The 27,569-nt window shown below is 38.6% G+C and overlaps 1 protein-coding gene and 1 long non-coding RNA gene across 2 annotated transcripts in view; one reads left to right on the top strand and one right to left on the bottom strand.

The window, feature by feature from the left end:
- Positions 1 to 27,569, top strand: part of TSPAN8 (tetraspanin 8) — a 224,235-nt gene that overhangs the window by 26,490 nt on the left and 170,176 nt on the right. The gene's annotated exons all lie outside the window — the stretch shown is intronic.
- On the bottom strand, positions 599 to 21,775 carry LOC144382148 (uncharacterized). Its single transcript, XR_013448580.1, has 4 exons — positions 21,722 to 21,775; positions 21,503 to 21,585; positions 10,154 to 10,220; positions 599 to 719 (listed from the first exon to the last, which is right to left on the bottom strand). It is a non-coding gene; the product is annotated as an uncharacterized LOC144382148 (long non-coding RNA).

Raw genomic sequence — 27,569 nt, 5'->3', positions numbered from 1 at the left:
ATGCTTATGTCTTCCGGCGGTACTGTTTTACTGCCTCAGAAAAGAAGGTTCATCTAGCTGTTGCTAAAGCTCTGTCTCACATCATAGACTCCTATTGTCTATGTTGGGGTTCTACCTTTTTCTCAGGGTGACTCAATGTTGGTGTTGTCTTCCAAAACTCAGTACGGGCTTCCTCAGCCCTTTAGGACCTTCCTCCTTTCCCCCAAGATACCTGTCTTGTGGGGAATGCTCCAGATATTATACTTTTCTAGTTAGGCTAAATGTACCCCAACTCTCTATTGGCCCATCAGGTAACTGCCTATGTTCTAAATTTAGATAATTGAATTATTATTTGAATTCATTCCTCAAATCCTGCTCTTGAGTAATCATAATCATGTAATTATTAGAAAAAATTTTAGGATTAGCTAGTGGTTTTTTTTTCTGTGTTTTTTTTTTTTTACAGTCTCCAACACATACAAGTGCTTAAAATGCCATTTAATGATGAAGCTGATTAACATTCATACTTGAAATTCAACAAGACAAGTTATAAATAAGAAATACTAAAATTTTCTGGGTAACAGACTTAATTCCATTTATAGGTTCACAGATATACCTGCCTTTATTCATAGGGTAGAGAAAAGCAGAATGACCATAGAACTCTTGGTGGTTCACTTCAGTGGGTGCCCTGAGGGCAGGGTGCAGAACAGTCAAGCATTTCTCAGCCTGGCACCTGGGTCAGCCTCGAGGAAAGAAATTCACAGGTATTTATGTCAATACTAACTTAAATTTTAAAAATAAATTACCTTCCTTTTGTTAAAAATTTTAGCATAGTTTTGTACTTAGCTTGATTGAAGATATGGTGTCTATGAAATTAATAACTGGGACATTTTGTGAAGATAAAAGTATAGATTTTAAAAATATTTATAATTTATGAGATCTTATTACAGTATATCTTATATAGCTTTTCTTTTAAATTTAGGTCTTAAATAGGACATTATTATTCCTTAATTCTTAATTCCATTTGTTTTTTAAAGAGGCCTGAACCTTCTATTACACCTGTTTACCCTCTCTTATCAGTGACTTTGCAAATCGACTTTTCTCTTCCCTCCACCATTGTTGTTGAGGATCTTGAGAATCTTCTTGTTGTAGACTTCTCACTTATGTAGTTGGTTGGTAGGAGAGTTAATTTGCTATTGGTGTAAAGAGCACATCCATGCACAATAGAGAGCAATGTATTGTTTCCCCAAGATGAGGGGCAGATACCATGAAGGAATAGTAAATGATTCCTCAGTCTGTTTGGCATGATAGGCTTTAAAGAACATTCAATTAGATAGTGGGTGAAATCACTGCTTTTGAATTTTCTTTTCAATTCTTCTGATTAATTTAAAAGATAATCTTAGTTCAGTGTTAATTACATTTATAATATCTTTCGAACACTTTGAATCTTTCATTTTAAAGAAGAGGAGCGGGATTCATACTCAGAGTCTTGGTAGGTATTTGTGTATCATTAGAGACTTTTTTTCTTGTTCTTTTTTGTATCTTTAAAAAGAAAGTTTTTTTAAAGAAGTTGATTTTAAAGAAAAATTTAAGTAAGTAATAACAGAAATACATTTTGTAAACAAATATTTCAAACAAGTGAAAATTGTACTTGACTGATTAAAGCTTGTGAAGTATTGGTGTTACTGGTAAGGGCACAGACTTTGGACTTAAAGACTGTCTCTTCCATGTAGTCCATCACTTGGGTGAATGTAAAATCCTTTCTAAGCTTCAGTCTCTTCAACTCTAAAATGTGGTAATAGCAGGACCTATCTCATATGGTTATTTTGAGGATTAAATGAAATTTAATATTAAGTCCTTAGCACATTGTAAGCTCAATGAATGTTAGCTTCCTCTACTTCTACTGTTTCTATTACCACTATTACTTTTGTCTGTGTTTTTGGTTAATCACATACAAATGTTGAGTAGAAACTAAAAATTACAAATAATACAGATCTAGTTTCATTACCATAGCTTTATTTTTATGAGTACTATAAGGTCCTCTACTTCCTTTTAGATAACCTAGTGACTAAAATGTATTGAATTGTGATTGCTAAGGTTGATGAGATCTCTGAGAATAATAAAAGTATGGGGGTGAATGGTGGAGCAAAGGAAATTTAAGAAGGAAAACACAAAATCTGTATAACTCTTGGGTTGACCTTGAAGAACTAAGAGTCTGACTAATCTAGGAATTCAGAACCATTGACTTAACACTCTTCATTTTCCCCATTCTAGGTAGATTTTATTTCTTCTGTATTCTACTTTATTATATTCTTCAAAGGTTTTCTGTATCTGTTAGGTGTAAGTGATATGTAATGAAATGTACTGCACTTTTTAGAGTCAAATAATTTTATTTTATTTACTTCTTGAAGATTTTATTTTTAAGTAACCTCTACACCCAATGTGGGGCTTGAACTCACAATCCCAAGGTCAAAAGTCACATGTTCTACTGACTGAGCCAGCCAGGAACCCCAAGAGTCAAATAATTTTAGAAGTAGGTGTATGAGGCAACAAGTGTAGTGATTTTCTGCTTTGTTCCCAGAGGTGTACTGCTTGTATTCATTCAAAACAAGAAATGAATTTATTATTTATGTAATAAACTGTAATTTCATTAGAAAATACTTACAGCAGAATTCATTATAAAGAGACTTAATGAAAATGCCTTAAGTAGAGTACCAAGACAAGTCAATGGGTAAAGAGCAGTCTTTTCAACAAATGGTGCTGGAAAAACTGGATATCCACATGCAAAAGAATGAAGTTTGGACCCTTCCATTACACCATATATAAAAATTAACTTGAAGTGGATCAAAGACCCGAGCAGAAAGCTAAAACTATAAAACTCAGAGAAGAAAACATACGGCAAAGACCTCATGACATTGGATTTGGCAGAGATTTCTTGAATATGACACCAAAGCCCCAGGAGACCAAAAAAAAAAAAAGAAGTCAGATTTCATCAAAATTACAAACTTTTGTGTGTCAAAGGATAGTATCAAGATAATGAAAAGGAAATCCATGGAATGGGAGGAAATTTCTGCAAATCACGTATCTGACAAGGGATTGATATCCAGAATCTGAAGAACTCTTACAACTGAACAACACCAGAACAGCCTAATTAAAAAGTGGTCCAAGGACTCGAACAGATATTTCTCCAAAGAAGGTATATAAATGACCAATAAGCACATGAGAAGATGATCAATATCACTAATCATTAGGGAAATGCAAATCAAAACCACAATGAGATAGACTTTCACACACATTAGCATGGCTACTATTAAAAAATCCAAAGAACAGAAATAATAAGTATTGAAAAGGATGTAGAGAAATTGGAACCTTGTGCACTGTGGGTGGAAATGTAAAATGGTACAGTCACTGTAGAAAACAGTGTGGTACTTCCTCAAATAGTTAAACATAAAATTATAATGTGATCCAGCAATTCCACTTCTGTGTATACACCCAAAAGAAATGAAAACAGGGACTGGTACAGATATTTGTACACCCATGTTAATAGCAACATTATTCACAATAACCAAAAGGTAGAAGCAAACCAAGTGGTCATCAATAGATGAATGAAGAAACAAGATGTGGTGTATACATACGATGGAATATTATTCAGCCTTAAGAAGGAAGGAAATTCTGACACACGCTTCAACATGGATGGACCTTGAAGACATTATGCTAGGTGAAACAAGCTAGTCACAAAGGACAAACATGGTTTGATTCCACTTATATGAGGTACCTAGAACAGTCAAATTCATAGAGACAGAAAGTAAAATGACAGTCACCAGGGACTGGGGGGAAGAGGGTTATGGGAGTTACTGTTTAATGGGTACACAGTTTCAGTTCAGGAAGATGAAAGAATTCTGGATATGGATAGTGGTGACAGTTGTACATAATGTGAATGTACTAATTCCATAGAACTATACACTTAAAAATGGTTAAGATGGTAAATTTTATGTTATGTGTATTTTATCACAAAAAAATAATAAATGCTCTAAGTATGTATTTAAAGCCTACTCCAGGTTTAGTCCTGAGCCAGGAGAAGAGACATTTCCATAAGCAATGAAGACCTGGCTTTTGGTCACTAGGAGCTTAGAAAGTTTCCCTGGAAGTTCTGTCACATTTACTAAAGATAATGCTTTGATTCATTTATGTCACAATCATGTGCCAGGTGCCGATTGGTTCTGAAGGAGCTTTAATTCTTGTGGAAAGAGAGAGAGAGAGAACAAAATAAGTAAAATAGAGTACGCAGTTGGGAGGGGGTATTAGTACCATGAAAAAAAAAAAGTGAAGTAGGGGTTGGGGTAGAGAATGTCTACTTCTAAATAAGATGGCAAGGAAAAGCCTACGTAGAGGTGACGTCTGAGTAAAGACCTGAAGGAGCTGAGAAGAAAAGACATGAGAATATCTGGGGGTGGGAAGAAGTATTCAGATGGGCTCTGATGGGCCTAGACGTGAGAAGGAGCCTCCTGTGCATATGATGGAGGGCAGTGAGGAAGGGGAAAGGTGGAGCATAGGAGAAGACGAATCAGGAGGTTATGGCACATAGGGTAAGGAGTAGATTGTTTAATCTGGAAGGTGGGTCTAAGGTCTCCGGCTTTTTGCTCTGTGTGAGACAGAAGGCAGCTACTGGACTGGAGGGTTTTAAGAGAGAAATGATATGATCTGACTTAGGTTTTAATAGGATCACTCTGTCAGATTAAAAATAAACTATAGGTGGGTATATTAGTTTCCTATTTGTGCTATATGAATGTCTACAAATTTACTAGTTTAAACAAACACAAATTTATTATCTTACGGTTGTGGAGGTCAGAGGTCCCATGGGCTAAAATCAAGGGGTCAGCAGGATTGCATTCCTTTTGGAGGCTTTAGGGAATAATCTATTTCCTTGCTTTTTCTAGCTTCCAGAGGCCACCTGTATTGCTTGGTTCCTTTCTCCATCTTCAAATCCTTCTCTCTCTTACTCTCTCTCATCTCCTCCCTCCACTTATAAGGACCCTCATAGTTACATTGGGCCCACATGGATAATCCAGGATAATCTTTCTGTCTGAAAGTCTTCAACTTAATCATACCTGCAAGGTCCCTTTTATCATATAAGGTAACACAGTCACAGATTTTGGGTTAGGACATGAACATTTTCGGAGGGCCATCATTTTGCCTACCACAGTCCACCCTCTGGCTCCCAAAGATTCAGATCTGTCCTACATACAAAATGCATTCTTCCAGTCCCAATATCCCTCAAAGTCTCAACTAATTACAGCAGCAACTCTCAAAGTCCAGACAACCTCATCTAAACCTCACTAGCTCAAAAGTCACAGAGATCATCATCTAACCAGATACAGTAGAGGCTCTGGGTGTAATCCATCCTAAGGCACAATTCCTCTCCATCTGTGAACCTATGAAACTCAAACAAGTGAGCTGCTCCAAAAATACAGTGCTGGGATGCACAAAGGATAAAAGTTATAGACATTCCCATTCAAAAAGAGAGAAAATGGAAGGAAAAAGAAGTCACCAGTCCCAAGTAATTTTGCATCTAAGTGGGCAAACAATTTGTTTCCAGGCCTTTGGGTTTATGGCTCCATCTTTGAAGCTGTCCTTACTGTTCCATGAAGAGTAGTATGGGCTTGCACCTGAGTAGCTTTATCAGTCTGTTTTCTGCTTGTAGAATTTTGGAAGTCTGGCAGCCTTTTTCATTTGTCCTCTGTCTTTTTCAGTCCAAACTGGTTCCGCTTTTATAAAATTTTTGAGTCTTGTACATCTCTTGTGTATGTTTTGGTATTTATTTCATTAAACAAGAGGCTTTTCCATAGGTCTTTCCTAGATCTTCCCATCCCAATTTTTTGTTGAGATGGTCCAGGGGGCATCTATGAGTAACAGGTTTAATCTTTTCAGAGTCCTTTTTGTGATTGAATACTCCAGTCCTTTTGACCCTTCCAAGGCACTAGCAATATATATTACAAGCATCTGAATAATTATTTGAGGTATGATCTGTATACAGTAAAATTCATGAATTTTAAGTAAAGAGTTTGATGGATTTTAACATGTTTATGCATCCTTGTAACCACCACCCAGCTCAAACTATAGAACATTTCACTTCTCCTAACATTTGTGTGTGTGTGTGTGTGTGTGTGACTCTTTAGTCAATACCCTTAGCAACTTCCCAGGGGTAATGACTACTCTGATCTCTATCACTGTAGATTAGGCTGGTCAGTTTGTGGAGCTGACATTTTATGATGGTTTGGATGTGGGGTGTGAGGGAAAGAGGAGAATCAAAGATGACCCCAAGGTTTTTGGCTTGAACTACTAGATGTTGCTATTAATGGAGGTGGGGGAGGTTGTGAGGGGAATAGGTTGTGAGGCAGGGAGGTTAGGCTATCAGGCACTCAATTTTGGACATATCAATCTTGAGATATATACTAGATGTCCAAGTGGAAGTACTGAGTAATCAATTGTTTATGTGCATTTGAAGTTTAGAACTAATGACATAAATTTGGGCATCTTGAACATTCTGATGGTCTAATTCTAAGCCCTGAAAGTTGAAGTATCAATGTATATAGAAAAGTCTGAAGACGGAGTACTGCAATACTCCACGTAAGGATTAAGAGATCCCGAAGTTGAGAGGAACCAGCAGAGCAGACCAAATAGGAGCAGTCTGAGAAGGGGAAAACCAGTAGCATTGCTACTCTGAAAGCCATCTCAAAGTCCTTTTAGCATTATGACAATGCTAAATAGTCACCATAAAAATAATTTTTATGGTTCTTAAAAAGCATATGAACAATTGCATTAGTAATATTTTCCAGAAATACAAGTAATGAACTGGTGGCTATTACAAAAGTGGACAACAAATTGTTTCAGTAGTACTTTTGAAATGACTAAGCATCAATTAATCGATATTCTTTTATGATGATTGCTTACTTTGGACTTCACTTTGATACTTGGGCTTTGTTGTCCCCTAAAACTGAGCTTCTCTCATAAGAAAATTTGCCTTAGTATGAGGTGCCTGGGTGGTTCAGTCGGTTAAGCATCTGATTCTTGATTTCGGCTCAGGGCATGATCTCAGGGTTGTGAGATCGAGTCCTCAGTCAGGCTCTGCCCTGGAGATTCCCTCTCTCTCTCTCTCTCTGCCCCTCCCCCTGCTTGCATGCTTCTCTCCTAAATAGATAAATGAATAAATTCTTTTAAAAAAAAGAAAAGGAAAATTGGCCTTGGTAAACTTCACAGGAAACAGATTATAGAAAAAGAGACCAAGAAAAATATCTCAAATCCATACAACATCAAATAGAGGTTGTTAAAAAGCCTTGTAATTCCACACAAATTCCAACTTTTAGAGAGAGTAGGGAGTTTCTCTTTAAACATCACCCTAAAAATTGGGCTTTAGCTGGAATAAACTCAAAAGATGCACTTGGATAAGCCAGGTCTAGGCTAATTTCCACCCGGATATCCACTAACAGTCAGTCAAGTGATACTGCAGTCATTCAGAGTTTCTTCCAAGCAGTGACTGTCAACTCAGCTCATATCATTGCTAACTTTGGTTTTCTAATGAGAATGAATGACTCCTGGAACTAGGCAGCTACCATGAAATTCTTTTTGATGGGACTGTAAGCAAATTACAACCATAGACCCTTATATTACTTATGATAACATTTATGGAACTTCTGATGCTAATGATGAGAATAGCATGTGTACTAGTCTGATAGTATAAAACTGCAAGTGAGAAATTACACACCATGTCATAGTCTCCATCTTAAACATTTTTCAGATTTCCCAGAGCTGCTTAACACAGTGATGCTATGTGATCCTTGTGCCTTCAGGGAGGAAATTATATAGAAAATTATTCTCAGCAGATTGACTGATGACTTGTTAACGATGGCAATGTAACCTGTTCTAATGGAAGATTTCTCAGCAGCATTTCAGATGGCTGATCATGTGCTGTTGTGGTCTTAGTTACAGTTCTTGGTTGAGTTGGTTGGCAAATGCTTGCTATTTTATTCTATTTATTATTATTTTTAAATATTTTATTTTATTTTTTTAGAGAGAGAGAGAAAGAGAGAGTGCGTGCATGGGCAGGGGCATGGAGCAGAGGGAGAGGGAGAGCATCTTAAGCAGACTCTGTGCTGAGCACAGAACCATAGCGGGGATCGATCTCATGACCCTGAGATCATGACCTGAGCTGAAATCAAGAGTTGGGTGCTTAACCAACTGAGCCACCCAGGCGTTCCTATTGTTATTTTTTTTTTTTTTAAGATTTTTATTTATTTGACAGAGACACAGCGGGAGAGGGAACACAAGCAAGGGGAGTGGGAGAAGGAGAAGCAGGCTTCCCGCTGAGCAGGGAGCCCAATGTGGGGCTCGATCCCAGGACCCTGGGATCATGACCTGAGCTGGAGGCAGACGCTTAACGACTGAGCCACCCAGGCGCCCCTATTGTTATTATTATTATTTTTAATTCTTGTTATTTTAAAATGGTTTTTGGAGGTAGGTGAAAGAGGGCATTAAATTCTCTGAAAGAGCTTTCCCTTCTGTTTTTAAATATGATAGGAAACTATCGTTTATTTATTGAGGAGAGTGAAGTGTGGCCAAATTTACAAAGATCTGAGCAGTAGACTAATCAGCATAAAATTTAGGTGTGATTAACCAATAGGTGCCTTTTGTTTTGTACCTTTTTTTCCTTAGTTTTCAGTGTGTGTGTGTGTGTGTGCGTGCGCGTGTGTGCTATGTATGTGTGTTTCCTAAAGAGTGGCTCTGGAAATGTAGAAAGGTGCTTTCTTTTATGGAAATATTGAATAAGGAACTAACAAGGATATGTTTTTCCACTTCAAAGATGCGGGAACTCAAAATGCATTAAAAAAAACCAACTCACAGTGAATCCTGATTAGATGATCTGGTATTATATTGGTATTATATTTGGTATTGTAGTTCTTGTACTTTTATAATGTTAAAGTGCCTGACTCAAAGTAAATGATCAATAAATATTTTTTGAATTTAATTGGGGAATGAAGTTGGGCTGGCCTAGAAATCTCATCATTGTTCAGTTTCTTTGCTAGTTTGTTTATTAATACATCTATTCATTTATTTTTTAGTTAATACCTGCCATCTATAATAGATTATGCATTATAATAGATTATTCATAAAGAAATATGAGGAATATGATGTTGGCTTTGATTTCAAAGGATTTACAATTTCAGGTGGGAGATGATATATATGCAAGGAACTAGAAAATAAAGTAAAAAATTATTACAATAGGAAAAGATACTCTAAGTTTGTAAGTTCCAAGTTCTGGAATTTTGGAACTCAAAATTGTGGAAGTTCAGGGATGCCTGTGAATATTTACTTGTTTATCTTTATTTACCTGTTACAAACACTTTAAAATTATGTAATAGGAATTTTTATTTAATGAGACAACTTAGTTTTAAATTTCACTTCCATAATACAGAGGCTAGAATGCCTAGTGAAATTGACATGAAACTCACAAGAGGTTGGCCTACGCTGCCTACTGTCTTGTAGTAACTGAGGGTCTCTGAGTTCTGCCTACTTTCTCTTACAGGTAATTTATATTTTAAAACTTTTTAATATTGGAAATTTTAAACAAAGCAATATGTTTTTTTTTTCCCCAATTCCAGAATTTCTCTTAAATTTCATGCGGAAAATGCAACACTTTTCAAAACTAAGATGTACAACTAAACGTGGTTGTTACCATGATCCTCACTGCCTTTGTAGGATGTTGCCAAGGCTTTGATATAACAGCAACTAAAAAAGCAATAATAGCTTCATATTTTATTGTAAAACATTTAATTCTATTAAAAACATAAAAAGAATCTTATAATAAATATGGCATATGTATACTTCTATTAATGTTCAGCTTTTGTTATATTGTACTTTAAAACATTATTTGGTTGATTTAATTCTATCAATAGGAAGGCACTACTGACATTCTTTTCCTTCTTCAAGATTTTTTTAAACATTTTTTTACTTATAAGAAGTTATGCACTGAAACTGTGGTCCATTGTTTACCTCCTTATTTAGCCCATTACGTTTATTAGAACTTGGTGTCACAAAGACCTGGGTTTGAATCTTAGGTTTGACGTTTACAATAAACAAAGAAGGTATTAAAAATATTTAATAATCTGGAGCTCATGGTTACCAAGCAGTCTGTCTTCAAGTCCTTCGGCTAGCCTTACAGTTGCTGGATCATGGAGAGGTCCATGGGTCTGAGGGGAGAAGATGGAGAGCAGTGAGGAGGGTGGTTAGTGGAACATGGGGTACTTCTGTAGTGAATCTGTGGAAGTATTTTAACATTTTAATACCTGACAAGAATGTACCATTGTGTGCTCACTGAATATTAGCTCTGTCTATAAATTTACTTTCACTTTCCTCATCTGTAAAATAAGTAAAAAATACATACTTATAGAGGCTGTGCCTACTCATAGAGTTTTTGTGAGATTCAAATCAAGTGTTTGTAAAATAGTGACAATAGCTTTATGTCAAGGGCCATTGAAAGTGCTGTAATCTCTAGAGCATACAGTTCTCACAAGAATCTTACAAGGTAAGCATTATTATTCCCATTAGAACAACTCTATGAGCCAAGATGTTCATAATCCACATTTTACAGAAGGAGAAGGTGAATTCAGAGATTGGGTAATGTGCCCGAAATCATATAGCTAGTTAGTTCCTGGGTAGAGATAGGATTCAAACACTGATCCTCATTAAAGATATGAAAGTAAAACTTAATATATGTTAGTAAAAATCACTTTCATTGATCACACACCTCACATACAGTGGGACAGAACTTGTCTATCTGGATTCCAACCATAAATTACTTTAGTCCCTGTCAGATGGCTGACTAATACACTCTATCGCCCTGGTCAAAATTTGGTGAAGGGAAATGAGAGAACGTAGGAGGTAAAAGCACAATTAAAACTATGTGAAGTTGGGAAAATGTGTTCAAACATTGAGTTTAGTTTGGAGCTCAGTGTTATATTGGCAAGAAATTCTGTCTCTCAAAATGAGGTTTTCAGTTTCTTTATTAATAAACACACCATGAGACATTATGTTGCCTAAATGGGAGATATGGTAAAATTGTTCAAACATCATACTTAATGGAGAAACCTTAGAAGCCTTCCCTTTAAGGTCAATAACAAACAGGGATTTCTGCTATGGCCTTTTCTGTTCAACAAAGAACTGGATGTCCTGGCCAATGAAATATGAGAAATAAAAGAAATAGGGGATAAGACCATAAGGGAAGAGACAAAACTGTCAGTATGTGTAGATGATTTAATTATTTATACAGGAAACCTAAGAGAATCAACAGACAAACTTTTAAGGCTGAAAAGAAAAAAGTTCAGTGTGGTTGTTTGAGCACAAATCAATAAGTAACAATCAATGGAATTCTTTTACACCGATACACATTAGAAAATGTAACAGAAGATAATATGGTATTTACAATAGCCAGAAGGAAATCTATAGGTATCTAGAAATTGACTTAAAAATGCAAAAGTTATTATGGAGAACATTTTAAAACATCATTGAAGACACAAAAGCAGACCTGACTAGGAAGAAATATCATACTTGTGGAGGGAAGATTTAACATTGTAAAGATGCAAATTCTTCCCCAATTAAAACGTAAATTTAATGAAGCTAAAATAAGGAACCCAACAGAAGTAAAATGGGCATGTACAAATCCACACATAGCTAAAACAGTTTTTAAAAAGAAAAGTGATATGGAGAAATATCTTACCAAATATAAGATATGTTAGCAAGCTATAGTAATATTATGATACTGATATTAAAGACTCCAAGTAGATATAGAATAGAATAGACTCTAAAATAAATCCATGTGTATATGGGAACTTGGTGAATTTTTGGTAGATAATTGAGGAAATGGTTTATTTGATAAACAAATAAGATTATTTGATAAACAATATTGTGAAAATTGGCAAAATATTTGAAGAAAAAACAGTCCCAAAACTTATACCACAAAATAATACAAAAATAATCTCCCATTGGAATAGAGATCTGAAACTAAAAAGACAAAACTATAAAGCTTTTATTAAAAATGTTGGAGAATATCTTTGTAACAATGGAATGGGAAAGTATTTCTTAAATTAGGTGAATGAAAGCACAAGACCATAAAGAAAAAAAATTGCCGTCATTGATGACATCAAAAAAGATTTCTGCTCTGTGGAAGATACAATAGGCAGAATGGGAGAAGATATTTAGGATGTGAACATCCAATAAAGGATTAAACTGTAAGAAATTCCTATAAACTAACAATAAAAAGCCAGGTCATCCAATGGAAGAAAGAGCAAAGACTCTACAGAGACAAATGACAGTGGGGCAAACTAAAATAACTAAAAAGCATATGAAAAGAAGTTCAACTGGGATAACTGAAAATTGAAACTTTACACATGAGAATGGCAACAATTAGAAAGTTAGATAATAGGTAGTACTGCTAAAGTGTCTGAGGTGCTTCATGCTTCTCTATGTGGCTTCTCTCCAGGAGGACCGCTAGTCTTTCCAACATGCCGCTCGGAGCTTGGAGAGAAGGAAGCAGAAGCTGCAGGGTCAGCTAAGGGCTACGTCGTAACTAGCAGAGTGTTGTGTTTGCTGTATTCCATGGGTCCAAGCCGATCAACCCAGATGCAAGTGGGTGGAGAAATAGATTCTACTTCTTCATTGCAGAGCAGTGAGTCTGCATTACTGAAGAGTTTGGGAGAAGGGAGATAATGTTGCATATTTGAAAACCTGTTGCTCGTTCATTTTCTTTTTGTTTTTTTTACTATGCTTTTTCCATTTAAAAAGTACTTTCATGCAAGTCTCATATTCAGGAGGGGTATACTTCCTGAATCTGTATCAGATCCTTAGATGTAAGTGATCATTTGAACGCATACAGAAATCCTGGACCACAATCTTTGTATTTAAAAGCATCTGGAGCACTTAGTGTTGTAGAGATGTCTGTTTCTAAAGATTGTCTCTTTGTACATTTTCTCCTGTTTCCCTCCTCCCTTCCCCTATTCTGGTTTGGATATATGTAGTTTTCCTTTCCTAAAGCCTTCAAATTCAGGAATTTCATCAGTGAATGTCCAGGTTTGTTTTTTTTCCACATAAATTTGACCGGGTCCTCATGAATCCATTTGAGCTGAAGAAACAAGCCTTCTCAGCTAAAGGAAAACTTATTCTATAATTATTAATGATTTTTGCTTTATTTTTATATGTTCTGTTTCTCTATAGAGTCCCTATTAAAAGTAAATTATATCTCTTGGATTTGTTCCCCATGTCTCTTATTTTTTGCATTTTTCAAACAAATTCACTGATTCGATTTTTCTATAGTAATTTCTTATAAAATGTGGTACTTTTATGATAATAATGATTTCTGAATAAATCCCTCTTTCATAGATACAGATTTTCAATTCTTGCTTAGAATACAGATAAAAGATTTTTGTAATGCTTTCTTCTATTTCTTTCAGTAAGTCTGCTTAAAGGGAAATTTTTATCTAGTGCTTCAGATTCCTAGCCCTCTTTAAAACTACTAAATAATGCCATAAGTTGAGTGATCTTTCTCTTTTTGCAAATTCCCACACTGGGGTGCATGAGTTGATGCTTCCCCAGCATTTGGAGTTACACATTTTATAGATTCTGTAGATTGTCATTAAAATCTTTCAGATCCTAAAAACATAGTAATAAAACATTTATTTGTTGTCCTGGGCCAAGGAAGGTAGGTGTGGCTCCTTCTCTCTTTCAGGTCTCAGTTTAAGTGCTGTCTCTTCAGAGAGGCTTTTCTTGGTTGACCCTTAAATCTAAAGCGACCGACCCTGATTTTCTTCTTTCAAGGGTTGGCAACAAAACTACGGCCCACAGGCTAACTCTGGCCTGCTGCCTACTTTTATAAGTGAAATTTTACTGAAACACAGCCACACCCATTCTCTTATTTATTGCCTATATCCGTTTATGTGCGGGAGTATCAGAGTGGAGGAGAAGTTGCAACAGAGGCCATACGGCCTGCAAAGCCACTGTGTGGCCCTTAACAGAAAGAATTTGCTGACTCCTGCTCTATCTCATCATCCTATTTGTTTCCTTTGTGCCATGTATCATACTTATAATTGTCTCATGTATTTCTTTGGCTATTTATTATCACATCTCCACAAGGATGAGAGCTCCATGAGGTCCTTAGTCTGCCTTGTTCATCTCTGTACCTCTGCTAACTGGTACAGTGTTTGGAATGTAACAGATACATAATGTTTGCTGAATATACAAATGAATTAGATAGATATCAAAATGTTATATTATTTTACTTATTTCACTGGGAATTTGGGAGCAGGATGGGGAGAATTAAGTGTATTTTGGCTCAGTTAACATATTAAATTGGAAGTAGGTGACAAGAATAAATATTCTAAGTAGGGTCTGAAACACAGATTTAGAAAGGAAGGTCAGGATAGAGTAGCTGAAAGATAGGAGGAAACCAGTAGAGAGTAGTGTCCAAAGGTCAAGGGCAGGAGGATTTCAAGAGCAGGGAGTAAATAATTTCATCAAATGCCATAGAGAGATATCAAATAAACAAGACTTGAAAATTGTCCTCTGGGTTTAGCAACAGAGACCTTTTGACATTGGCAAGGGCTGTTTCCGTGGAGCGGTTGGGGCTGTATTAGTTTGCTAGGGTTGCTATAACCAAGTACCACAAACTTGGTGGTTCCCAGTGACAGAAATTTATCCTCTCACTGAAAAGAAAAAAATCAGAAGTCTAGAGGCTAGAAGTCTGAAATCGAGGTGTCGGCAGGGCCATGTAGACTCTAGGTCTTTCCTCGTCTCTTTCTAGCTTTTGGTCCTTGCCAGCAATCCTTGGTGCTCCTTGGCTTGTTGTTGCATGACTCCAGTCTCTGCTTCCATCCTCACAAGGTGGTGTTCTTGAGATGTGTCTCAGTTTCATTGTGTCTTCACGTGACTTTCTTATAAGGGTGCCAATTATTGGGCTTAAGGCCCACTCTTATCCAGTGTAACCTTTGTATTATCTTGATTTCATCCTCAAAGACCTGATTTACCAATGAGGTCACATTCACAGGTACTGGGGTTAGGATTTCAACATATTTGGGGAAGACAATTAACCAACAACAGGAGCAGAATTCAGATTGCAGTGTGTTGAGAAGCGAATGCTGCAAGAAAGTAAAGACAATGAGTAAAATCTTCAAAACACTTGGTGGTGAAGAGAAGAGAAGCAGAACAGTAGTTAGAGAGACAGAAGTTTTAGGAAGATGTTTGAATGGCCAAGGGAAAGATTCACTACAGAAGGGAAACTAAAAGATATGGGGGAGAGAAAATGTGAACATAATGAGGAGGATGAGAAGGTAGGAGAGGTAGAGACTGTTACTTCTGCCTCAGTATCCATTCTTCCTCACTCTGCTTCCCTTCAATTTTAGCTGGGTTCATAATTGTCCCTATTAAGAATACATTTCCTAGCTTCCTTTGCATCTGGGTGGGCCTTGTGATTAGATTCTGGCCAATGGGAGGAAGGTTGTTTCCTTGTGTGTTGACTGGAGTGTATACACGTTGGCTGGAGCTTCAGTAGTTATCTTGGACCATGAGGTGGAAGCCAGATGTTGAGAATAATGAAGACATGTGTTAAAAAAGGAGCCACATCTCTGATGATAGTGGAAGTACTATAATAGCCCTGATTTGCTTAGGGTCTTAAATTTTGCAAAAGAAAATAAATTTCTATTCTGCTTAAGCCACTATCATTTTGTGTTTTCCTTCACTTTCTGCTGAACTTAATTGTGACTGAACATAGATAGATCTAGGGTGTGATGTGTAGATTAGGTTCTGTTCAGGCAGAGGGTAGCCTAATTCATTGAGGCAGGAGGGGAGGATGGTATAATGATTGTGGATATAGATGCACTGGTAAGTAGATGGTGGGAAGTTTAGAGAGTTGGTGTCTGAAGGCATTGGTATTCTCTGTAAAATAAAAGTAGAATTAGTTGAGAATAAAAGAAGAGATTTTAGTAGAGCAGGTTTGATGGTGATAATTTAAAAGAAGTTATTGTGAGGCATGAGAGAGAGCTGACAAGTAAGGGGACATTGAGGACAAGAGAGACTACATAATTATAAGGATCAAGTGAATTCCTCTTGTAGTGTTCAGTGGGATTAAAGAAGGTTCATAACAGGTATCCACGACTAGACTTTTGCTTTATGGGAATAAAGAAGGGACAAGGGGGCTTTGCAGAAACACTTTAACCACCTTCTATTCGACACTTCCCACATAGTAGATGGACTGCATGAACATGCCAAAATGAACAATACAGACTTCACTCCAACTGTAAAAGGAGCCAGTTTGGAAGGTTTGGCCCATGAGGAAAGCTCCTGAACATAATGGCGCAGTGTGTGGGGAAGTAGGTAGATGCCATTTCTGAATATGTTGAGAAGTGAAGAAATGTCCTAACATTTCACAGGGCATACCGTAATCACCATCTTGAAGACAAAGGGAAATAAACCTATCTGGGCAGCTGACTCACTGCTGCTCCAAGTTCTACTGACTCTACTCAGAGTGATGAGGACTGTTGTATGATAGGGAGAGAGTGCAGCAAGCCCTGCTTTTTAACTTAAAGAAGGATTTGTTAGACCAATATTTTGTCTTGGATCTATCACTGTGGTGAAAAAGTTTATCATTCAGAGAGAAAAGACAGCATCTCAACAAATAGTGATGATCGTAATGAAATTTTGTTACTGGTTTTAGAACTTGACAGGTCCCAAGATACATTCTAAATATATATGTTATCTCATTTAATCTATAAACAACACTGTAAAGTGGTTTTTATTGTGATTACTTAATTTACAAATGAGGACGTTGAGGCTCAGAGAGGTTGATAATTTTTCCAGGACAGGTAACCAGCAAACATTAGAATCGAGTTTTGACTACAGGGCCCCAAAGGGTGCATTTCACCGTGTTCATCCTCAATTTGATGATTACTTGCAATAAGTAATTAGTCTGGACAGCCCCACTGTGAAATAGGCAAGGTTTTCATTTTCTATAAAGGTTCTCCAGGAGTCTGAGGCTTTTTCAAATTATTATTTAAAACTTCAATTTGTGGTTTGTGGTTGTTAGTTCAAGGCAACATATCCACCTAAAATGGAACCTCTCTTCTCTTGAATTTACTGTATTTTCTAAAGCCTATAAATCTCAAACTCTTGAAGATTGTACTTGGAGGCACTGTTGAAGGAATAAAGTATATCACGTTCATGTTGGCCTCTAGAGGTCACAAATGCAACAGAATCTTGTTGCCTTCTCTTCTCTCCAAGAGTGTTTTTGACAGCCCACAAACCGCTATGGTTTTGATGCATGTGTGTGGTCACCATAATTCTTATGATTCTAATGATTGCATTACAAGAATAAGTTTGCTTACAAATATGTCCAGAACTTTACTTTTTATACCAGCATTTTCTGAGTATTCATAGCTTTGGAGAACAGGAAAAAACAATAGAAAGATTTTTATTTTTATTTTTGGAAACTCTGCAAACTATTTTTATTTATTTATTTTATTTTATTATTTTTTAAAGATTTTATTTATTTATTTGACAGAGAGAGACACAGCGAGAGAGGGAACACAAGCAGGGGGAGTGGGAGAGGGAGAAGCAGGCTTCCCGCGGAGCAGGGAGCCCGATGCGGGGCTCGATCCCAGGACCCTAAGATCATGACCTGAGCCGAAGGCAGACGCTTAACCAACTGAGCCACCCAGGCACCCCAACTATTTTTTTTTAATGCAGAAAGTGAGGTCATATTTTTCTGAGAAGACCCATTGGAATTATTTGCTATCACTTTTGGAATCTGGGTAAATCAATGTACCAATGACAAATAAAACACTTATTTTAGGAGCGCCTGGTTGGCTCAGTCGTTAAGCGTCTGCCTTCGGCTCAGGTCATGGTCCCGGGGTCCTGGGATCGAGCCCCGCATCGGGCTCCCTGCTCCGCGGGAAGCCTGCTTCTCCCTCTCCCACTCCCCCTGCTTGTGTTCCCTCTCTCGCTGTGTCTCTATCAAATAAATAAATAAACAAAACAAAACAAAACACTTATTTTAGAGATACAGGCAATGAAAATATTTGAAAAATAATTCATTTGTGTATAAAAATAAATGAGAAAGTATTGTTAGTTTACCATTTACACGAAATAGTTAAAACTTAAAATTTAAGTTGGCTTAAATATTATGACAATATTTTAAGAAGCAATAAAGTTGGTGGTGAGTAGTGCTTTGAATTTTTTAGTATTTGAATTTTATGGTTTTCCTAATAAAAATCTCTGCCACTTACTGGTCATTTATAACCTGCTGGGCATCGTGCTAAATATTCTTTAAACATACGATCCCATTTATTTTCACAACAACCCTATGCAGACCTTTTGTTAAATTTAAAAATTGATGCCTTTTATTTGCTTGTTTTTTCTTAGAAAATGTTTCAAACTCTTTCTCACTATATATTAATTTGGAAAAAATAAATACAGCTATTTAAAATTTCAAGTAACTACATAAAATGAAAATATTTGTCAGTAAAGTACACATGTTCACATTGAGAGACAGTTAAAAAAAACAAAAAGGATTCCAGGCAGCTATTATTGCTATATCACTACCTAATTTTTGTTGGTGTTCCTTAGAGATGACTCCATAAAGCCACTTCTCAATATATGGCATGCTTTGAACTACAATAATGAACAGTATTTAGCTGTAACACCAACTAGGAAACAATATTGAAAATTACTCATGATGTCATTTTTACAGAGGAAAAGGTAAGACTCAATGGGATGGACAGATAGCATCAGAAGAACCTTCCTCTCCCTTCTGAGCTTGGTTCTGCAGTGTGGAAAGAGCATGCCTGGGCTTCAGGGTTCAGCCTGAGTTTAACAGGGCTGGGTTTAAATTCTGACTCCATTATTTTGGGCGAGTTATTTATCCTCTCTGAACCAGATTTCTCTGTGTGAAAGGGGAAAATTATATATCCTTAGAATGAAACTACCAGCATGCTGACCGCATGGCCGTCCTTCATCCTCTTCACATTTCTCTGACAGGCCGTCATTAGCTCCTTAGCGTTAAAGGGAAGAAGGAAGGAAGCAGTGATGAGGTGGAGTCTTTCCTACTCTCCATTATCTTCAGCGCTTCTTCTCCAGCAGGTGGGTTCTATCAGTGCTTGGCAGTCCCTATTGTTTAATTAGGTGATTGGAAGAGGAAGGGGAGCACAGGGACTGCTGGCTGGCATCTGGATCAGTTGGCAAGAGCAGTTTGGAATAACATACCCTGGGAATCAGGGGTTTTGTACAATATGCCCTAGGGGTCTCAGGGCAATTCTTCAAATATAAAGGACAGCAAAAGAGAAATACTGTTTGTAAAGTGGACAGGGAACACAGGATACGGGTTGGGAGATCAGGTTCCACTTGGCAGCTCTGGAATCCTTTGCACCTTACTTAACCTTTCTGTGCCTCAGTTTCTTCATCTTCAACATGATGATTATTAGAGTCCTTACCTCCTGGGCTGTTGTGAAGTTTCCATGAGTTAATATGTGTAAAGCTTTAGAACGGAGTCTAAAATGTAAGCGCTACAAGGTGTTTACTGCTGTTGTTAATGCTTACAAAATAAAACAACGCCAACGTGGCTGCCTAAGTTAAGAAAGTGTAAATTAGGCTTGTTAAAAAATGTTATTAATATCGGTTGTTTCCCCCAGCACCTTAAATTTTGATCCTGGTGTGTGGGTGTGAGAAACTGAAAACAATGCACAGTTGAAACCAGAGTGTAAATTTCAGGAGATGAAATAGAGCAGAACCACCATATTTATGGTTTTCACACCAAACCTAAATGAATCCAGGTTTGCTTTATAATGGCACCTGTTTGGTTTGGTTTGGTTTTAAAGAGTAGGTGGTCCCTAAAAGCCAGTATGCCCTTTGTTAGTGTTTCAAAATGTCTGATGAAGATTCAACATTTGAACATAAGACCAGGCCAGGTGATTTTGTAGGCTTGATTTGTAAAATGCACTTAGAACCTCTGAAAAAGAGCACTAAATCTTGCCAAATCTAGTATCTAATATCTAAAAGACAATGATGGTCTTTTCTTTTTTCCTTTTCTGTCTTTTCTTTTTTTCCCACTGTACACTAATTTAAGAAAAAAAGCTTGAAAAGTAGAGTAAGACCTGAATTTAGACTGCCTTTAATTGCGTGTGGGTAGATAATTTCCCTTACATCTAGATGAATTTTCTTTTTCTTTTCTTTTCTCGTCTTTTCTTTTCTCTTTTCTTCTTTTCCTTCTTCCTTCCTTCTTTCTTTGAGACAGAGAGAGAGAGAGCACGTGCAAGCAGGGGGAGGGGCAGAGGAAGAAGGAGAGAGAGTATCCAAGCAGGCTCTACCTTCAGAGCAGAGCCCGATGAGAGGCTCAGTCTCATGACCCTGAGATCATGACCTGAGCTGAGATCTTGACCTGAGCCAAAATCAAGAGCTGGATGCTTAACCGACTGAGCCACCCAGGTGCCCCTAGGTGAGTTTTCATATAGATAGCTATAGTTACCTCAACTCAATGCAATAATGAAACATTCTCTCTTAAAACTCTCATTTGTGGGGCTCCTCTAGTTCCACTAAGAGCACCATCACTCACCCAGTTTTCCATCGTGGATACCTTTGAGTCATTGTTTCGATCACAGACTCTTGTTAAATCTACTTCAGGAAAAACTCTGAAGTCTCTTTCATTCCCAGAGCCAGCCTCACCCTCTGCCACTCTTTGCCCTACAGCTTATGCTTGGCATGTTGGATACTCTAGGCACTTTTATGGTTTTGGGTCTCAAATCTAAAATTCTGCAATAAGATTTCTGTAATGTATTCTTTTAGTTAGTTCTAGAATCTCAGTTTAGATTAATTACAGAAATCAGCATTCTTTCTAGCAACCCAGGAGATCCTCCCCTCATTTCCTGAGGTAGTGTGTGTCCTGGAACATGGGAAATGCTCCATGAATGTTTGTTGATTGAATGAATGTACCCCCGAAAGGGTGCTAATTTACTCATGTGCCAAAAATGGCTTCACACAAGGTGGTTTCTTTCTTTCTTTCTTTTGAAAATCAATTTTTATACAAGGTGGTTTCAATTATGAAGTAGTTCTGAGAAACAAAATACAAACATAATTTAATTGAATTAATGGCTAGGAGGGATTCTAGTTTCAAAAGCATGCATATCTTAGGAAATCTAAGATTTGAAGAGAAGTATTAGTGAAGACTAAGTTTTTCTAACACCCAGAGAGAGTAATCAATTGTATCTGCAATCAGGTATTTTTTTCTAATGCGATAGGAGTAAGAGCCAATTCCCCTCCAATACCCCCGCTCCCCCAAGTCTAAGGCAGGAATGGCCAGCTGTCCACCAGAGATTTTTGCTCCACTCTCCGTAGTGTCGAGCGGTTTCTAGGAGCGAGCTGTGCACAGTCCTTCCAGGTATTGGTGGTGCGACGTCATTAGTTCCTGCCAGTGCATAATAGGGGTCGTGAGTTACTTTACCTCTGGACTAAGAAGGTGAAGAAGTGGTATGCCTTCTCTATCTTTCTCCATCTCCCAGCGGACATCAGAGGACTACAAGACTTCTAGCAAGGGACAGAGAAACAAGGTGGAAAGAGGCTTTGTTAAATTAACGTTTGTTCAGTAGAGGCTAGGCTGTTTAAGAGTGAGCCCAGAGTCAACAGAAGACCCCAAAGGAATTGAAATAGAGAAGTTTGTTACCCATAGGTCCTGAGGAGGTGCACAGCACGCACAGCACGCATAGCACGCACAGCCTACACAGCACGCACAGCTTGCACAGCCTACACAGCACGCACAGCACGCACAGCATGCACATCACGCACAGCCTGCACAGCACGCACAGCCTGCACAGCACGCATAGCACACACAGCCTGCACAGCACGCACAGCCTGCACAGCATGCACACCACGCACAGCACGCACAGCCTGCACAGCACGCACATCACGCACAGCACGCACAGCCTGCACAGCACACACAGCACGCACAGCACGCACAGCCTGCACAGCACGCACAGCACGCACAGCACGCATAGCCTGCACAGCACGCACAGCCTGCACAGCACGCACAGCACGCACAGCACGCATAGCCTGCACAGCACGCACAGCCTGCACAGCCTGCACAGCACGCACACCACGCACAGCACACACAGCCTGCACAGCACGCACAGCACGCACAGCACGCACAGTCTGCACAGCCTACACAGCATGCATAGCACGCACAGCACGCACAGCCTGCACAGCACGCACAGCCTGCACAGCATGCACAGCACGCACAGCCTGCACAGCACGCACATCATGCACAGCACGCACAGCCTGCACAGCACACACAGCATGCACAGCACGCACAGCACGCACAGCCTGCACAGCACGCACAGCACGCACAGCCTGCACAGCACACACACCACGCACAGCACACACAGCCTGCACAGCACGCACATCACGCACAGCACGCACAGCCTGCACAGCACGCACAGCACGCACAGCACGCACAGCACGCATAGCACGCACAGCCTGCACAGCACGCACAGCCTGCACAGCACGCACATCATGCACAGCACGCACAGCCTGCACAGCACACACAGCATGCACAGCACGCACAGCACGCACAGCACGCACAGCACGCACAGCCTGCACAGCACGCACAGCACGCATAGCACGCACAGCCTGCACAGCACGCACATCATGCACAGCACGCACAGCCTGCACAGCACGCACACCACGCACAGCACACACAGCCTGCACAGCCTGCACAGCACACACAGCCTGCACAGCACGCACACCACGCACAGCACACACAGCCTGCACAGCCTGCACAGCACGCACAGCACACACAGCCTGCACAGCCTGCACAGCACACACAGCACGCACAGCCTGCACAGCCTGCACAGCACGCACACCACGCACAGCACACACAGCCTGCACAGCACGCACACCACGCACAGCACACACAGCCTGCACAGCCTGCACAGCCTGCACAGCACACACAGCACGCACAGCCTGCACAGCCTGCACAGCCTACACAGCAGGCACAGCACGCACAGCACGCACAGCACGCACAGCACACACAGCCTGCACAGCCTACACAGCACGCACAGCACGCACAGCCTACACAGCACGCACATCACGCACAGCCTACGCAGCACGCACAGCATGCCTCAAGGGCCTTGAGGGGACGTAAAGGCAGGTACTGGCAGACGGAGCAGCTGCACTTGAAGCACATGTGTCTAGTAGGTTCTAGGTGGTTCCCTGGGGTTCCCAGGCTAAGGCCAGATTGGTCATTTCAAGCGAAAAGTACGCATATCTTAAGGTGGTTGGGGGAGTCACATTAGGAACTTAGAGTTGCTTGTGACTCTGTGGGCTGTTACCTGGGGCATGCGCTAGAGGGAGAGGCTGACATCAGCCCCAATTCTCTGCAGGCCACTTAGCCACGCAAAATGGATGCTGAAGCACCTATGTTAGGGAGTAGTTTAGCCAAACTTTGAATAATCATCAAATGGAGGAAAGCCACCTTCACACCAGGAATATGTGCAATGGACTCTTACTTGAACATGAAATAGACTTTAACTGTATTAGACCACCAGAATGGTGGGGTGTATTTGTTATAGCTGCTAGTGTTCCTCTAATACACTGTCCTAGTCCTCTGTGTGCAGATATCGACTCTACAGTAATATTGCATGTCCTACAGGCTGGGACTGTGTCTCATAAATTTTTGTACCCATCATAATACTTAATATAGGGCTGAACACATTCCTTTCAATTCATAACCATCTAGGTTTATAAAAACATGGATATCAGATGATTGAAACCATCTTCTATGAAATATCTCTTGCTGTCTTCTTAATACATAAAACAGTAGTTTGGATGGTAAATCATCTGACTTGATTGCTAGTTGTTTTTTTTTTTTAATAACAAACTTTATTGAAGAATTTTCAGCCCAAGCTTTGACTTTACAAGTTTCCTGACAGTCTTACCTCATATTCCCCAAAGCAGAAATGACTAGCCCTTCTTTCAAGCTTATAAAAACATTTTCTGGGGCACCTGGGTGGCTCAGTCAGTTAGGTGTCTGCCTTCGGCTTGGGTCGTGATCCTGGGGTCCTGGGATTGAGTCCCGCATCGGGCTCCCTGCTCAGCGGGGAGTCTGCTTCTCCCTCTGCCTGCCGCTCCCCCTGCTTGTGCTCTCTCTCTCTGTGTCAAATAAATAAAATCTTTAAAATAAAATAAAATAAAATAAAAACATTTTCTGTGGTAACTACAATGCGGTATTGCTCTAAGTTGCTTTATATCTGTTTCTCTCTACCATAAACTCTTTGAAATAGGCACCATATCAAATGCATCTTTTTATCTCAACAACCTAGAAGTTCAGCATTGGTAAGACTTGACTTCTGCTCTCAAGGTGCTGTCTTTCACCTACTAGTAGGTGAGGAATAGATGTTTCAATTCTTAGCTGTGTGTGTTACTTTCTCTCCCTAAACTAAGACTGCTGAAACAGACTGTGATTTGTTATCAAGAGGAAAATTGTCTGAAATGAGATCAGGATAATAAAATGATAAAAAAGTTAAAATGTATCAAAATCTTGCCAATATGCAAATCTGGGCAAAAAAAATCATGTTTTAAAATAGAATGGCTACTACTGTTTCTAAAGATGGATTCATAAATGAGAGGTGAGCAGGACACACATATTTGAAAAACCTGGTATTACACCATGTGTTAACTAACAGAGAAAATTTTTAGAGAGGTGGAATGATAAAATAGAGCATGGCTAGATTGTGAGTCTTTATTCTAAAATGGACTGCCTATATATTATTGGGTAAGTTACTGGTCATTTAACTCTTCTGAGCATGAAACTTTCTTATCTGTGAAATGGGATTGTTGATCACTCATTCTAATATCATGGTTTAATGACTCATTTTGAATGCAGGATGATTAAAGAATATGATGTTCATTTAAAATGTTTTGTCTAGTCATTATTTTACTCAAATATATTATTTTTTTAAAAGATTTGTGGTATTTTAAGTATTTGCGATCACATTAATCTTGGGGCTTACTTTCTTATCTTGTTTTTCAATTACCTTTTAAATAATGTAATTTATTTTACTTATTTTGACTTAAAATTACTTATTTTGATTTGATTTAAATATATGTAAAAGTATAAAGAAGAAAGCTTAAATTACTATAGTCCTTCACCAAAAGAAAGTAACCACTGTTCATATTTTGTTATAGATTCTTTCAGTATTTTAATTATATGTATTCAATTGTACTGCATATAAATATATTCTCTCTTTTTTTCCCTTCCTTCCTTCTTTTTTTTTTTTAAAGATTTTATTTATTTGACAGAGAGAGACACAATGAGAGAGGGAACACAAGCAGGGGGAGTGGCAGAGGGAGAAGCAGGCTTCCCGTGGAGCAGGGAGCCCGATGTGGGGCTCAGATCCCAGGACCCTAGGATCAAGACCTGAGCTGAAGACAGATGCTTAACAACTGAGCCACCCAGGCGCCATTCCTTCTTTCTTTTTGATTTTAACATTATCTTTAGAACATTTTTCTTTGTCATCGATTTGATATTCCTTTGTATGGAAGATCCAGAGTTTATTTAACTCTTTCCCTGAGATTAGTTTAGTTATTTAGTTATTTTCACATTTTTAGTTAGAAAAAAGCTACTCTAAATAGATATCATTCCCCTCAGGCTCTGTTTGTGAAAGCTGATCATGAAATATTTAAAGTGAACTTCAAGTAGAAAAGAGTAAAATTCCATATTCCTAAGTTAGTTTTCTACATATGACAAGTCAGGTTGACATTTACCATCATCTATAACTTACATTTTACTCTTAATGAAAAATGCCTTAATTACTAGTAAAGCAAAATAAACTGGAAAAGCCAAATAGCAAGAGAGCACCTTTAATGAGTCTGAAAGTATTTTTAGAAACGTTCTTAAATAAGTGATTAGAAGAATTTATGTTTTATTCTTTTAAGAAATTATTAATTGAGGGGCACCTTGGTGGCTCAGTGGGTTAATGTCTGCCTTTCAGCACAGGTCATGATTTTGGGTTCCTGGGATCGAGCCCCATGTCCATGGGCTCTCTGCTCAGTGGGGAGTCTGCTTCTGCCTCTCCCTCTGCCCTCCCCCTGCTCATGCTCCCTCTCTCAAATAAATAAATAAAATCTTTTTTAAAAAAGAAATTATTAATTGGAAAAAAATTATTAATTGAAGTGGCATTGAGTTACATAAAGTAAAAAATGCATTTCTAAACTTTTCTTTCAAAAGCATATCATCGTATTTAGTCACTATTATCTTTTTATTTCTCACTAAATAATGATGGATAATGATGGATAGAAAGAACCATTTGTAAAAAGTTGCTTCGCATTCACAGTATTTCCTACAAATGAAGATTTCATTATTTGGATTTAAAAAACTACACATTTCCAAATATTGTTCTGAAAAAAATTCATCCTGAGTGAAAAGTTATTACTACACATTATTTAAAGAGGTTGAGCACTCTGCAGTGCCAGTGGCATGGTGTGCTGGAAGGGCATGGTTCCAGAACTTGGAAAATCTTTTTATCTTGGTTTTGTGACTGCTTAGCTGTTTGATTGTGAGTCAGTAAACCCCCTTGAGCTTCAGGTTCCATATTGGTAAATGAAAGGATTTGAGAGCATAACCACTCAATTCACTTTCAGCTCTAAAATTTTATGGATCTCTGCTTCTCTTTTTCTAAGATGAGGAAACAGAAACAGGCTGTATCGGAGAAGAATAGATTATGATTCATGATATGATACACTGATTGCAGAAATGGCCCTAATTCTCCAGTATCCATACCCATTACAATGTGACCTTGAATTTCTCCTCATTGAAAGGTAGAGTTTAGTTCCCTCCTCTTTAAATCATGCTGGTCTTATAACTTGTTTTGGCTGGTAGAATTTGCAGAAGTGAAGCTGTACACAGTCCTGAGCCAAGCTTCACTAGGCCTTGTGAGTTTTCACTCTCCCTCGCTAAACCTTACCACTGCCTTGAGAATGAGCCTGTTGAAGGATGTAGAGATCATGAGTCAGCCCAGTTGTCACAGCCTAGGACCTGACTACAAAAGCAGGAGTGAGTCTAGCTGTGACCAAAAGAACCACCCAATCACCAGGAGAATCCTGAACTAAATAATTGCTTATCATTTAAAACCATTGAGTGATGTAGATGTTTGTTATGCAGCATCATTGTGGCAAATAGATAGCTGGTACATAATCCTCTAGAGCTTTTCCACAAAGCTTGCCATTTGCCCTTATTCTTGAGATTTCAAGCATGGGGATCATTTTCTCCTACCCCTCCAGCATCTCACCCAAAGGCATTTGGTCCTGGAGGCATTTTGCATGATTTTTATGGTTGAAGTCATCATTTCTCCCCTCTCTGTCACGCCAAAGCTGCTCCTTATCTATTTCTTATCTTGATAAACATAGTATCAAAACTCTCTCAGGTTTCTTCCAACCAGAAACAATTTTGGAGACACACCTAATACTTCTTTTTCTTCTCCATTGCCTCCTTTCCCCCTTTTCATTGCTGCCGTCTT

This window comes from Halichoerus grypus, chromosome 6 (assembly GCF_964656455.1).
Source record: "Halichoerus grypus chromosome 6, mHalGry1.hap1.1, whole genome shotgun sequence".
In the NCBI taxonomy this organism is placed as follows: domain Eukaryota; kingdom Metazoa; phylum Chordata; class Mammalia; order Carnivora; family Phocidae; genus Halichoerus; species Halichoerus grypus.
Note: the sequence above shows the minus strand (reverse complement) of the source record. Positions and strands in the feature narration are given on the sequence as shown.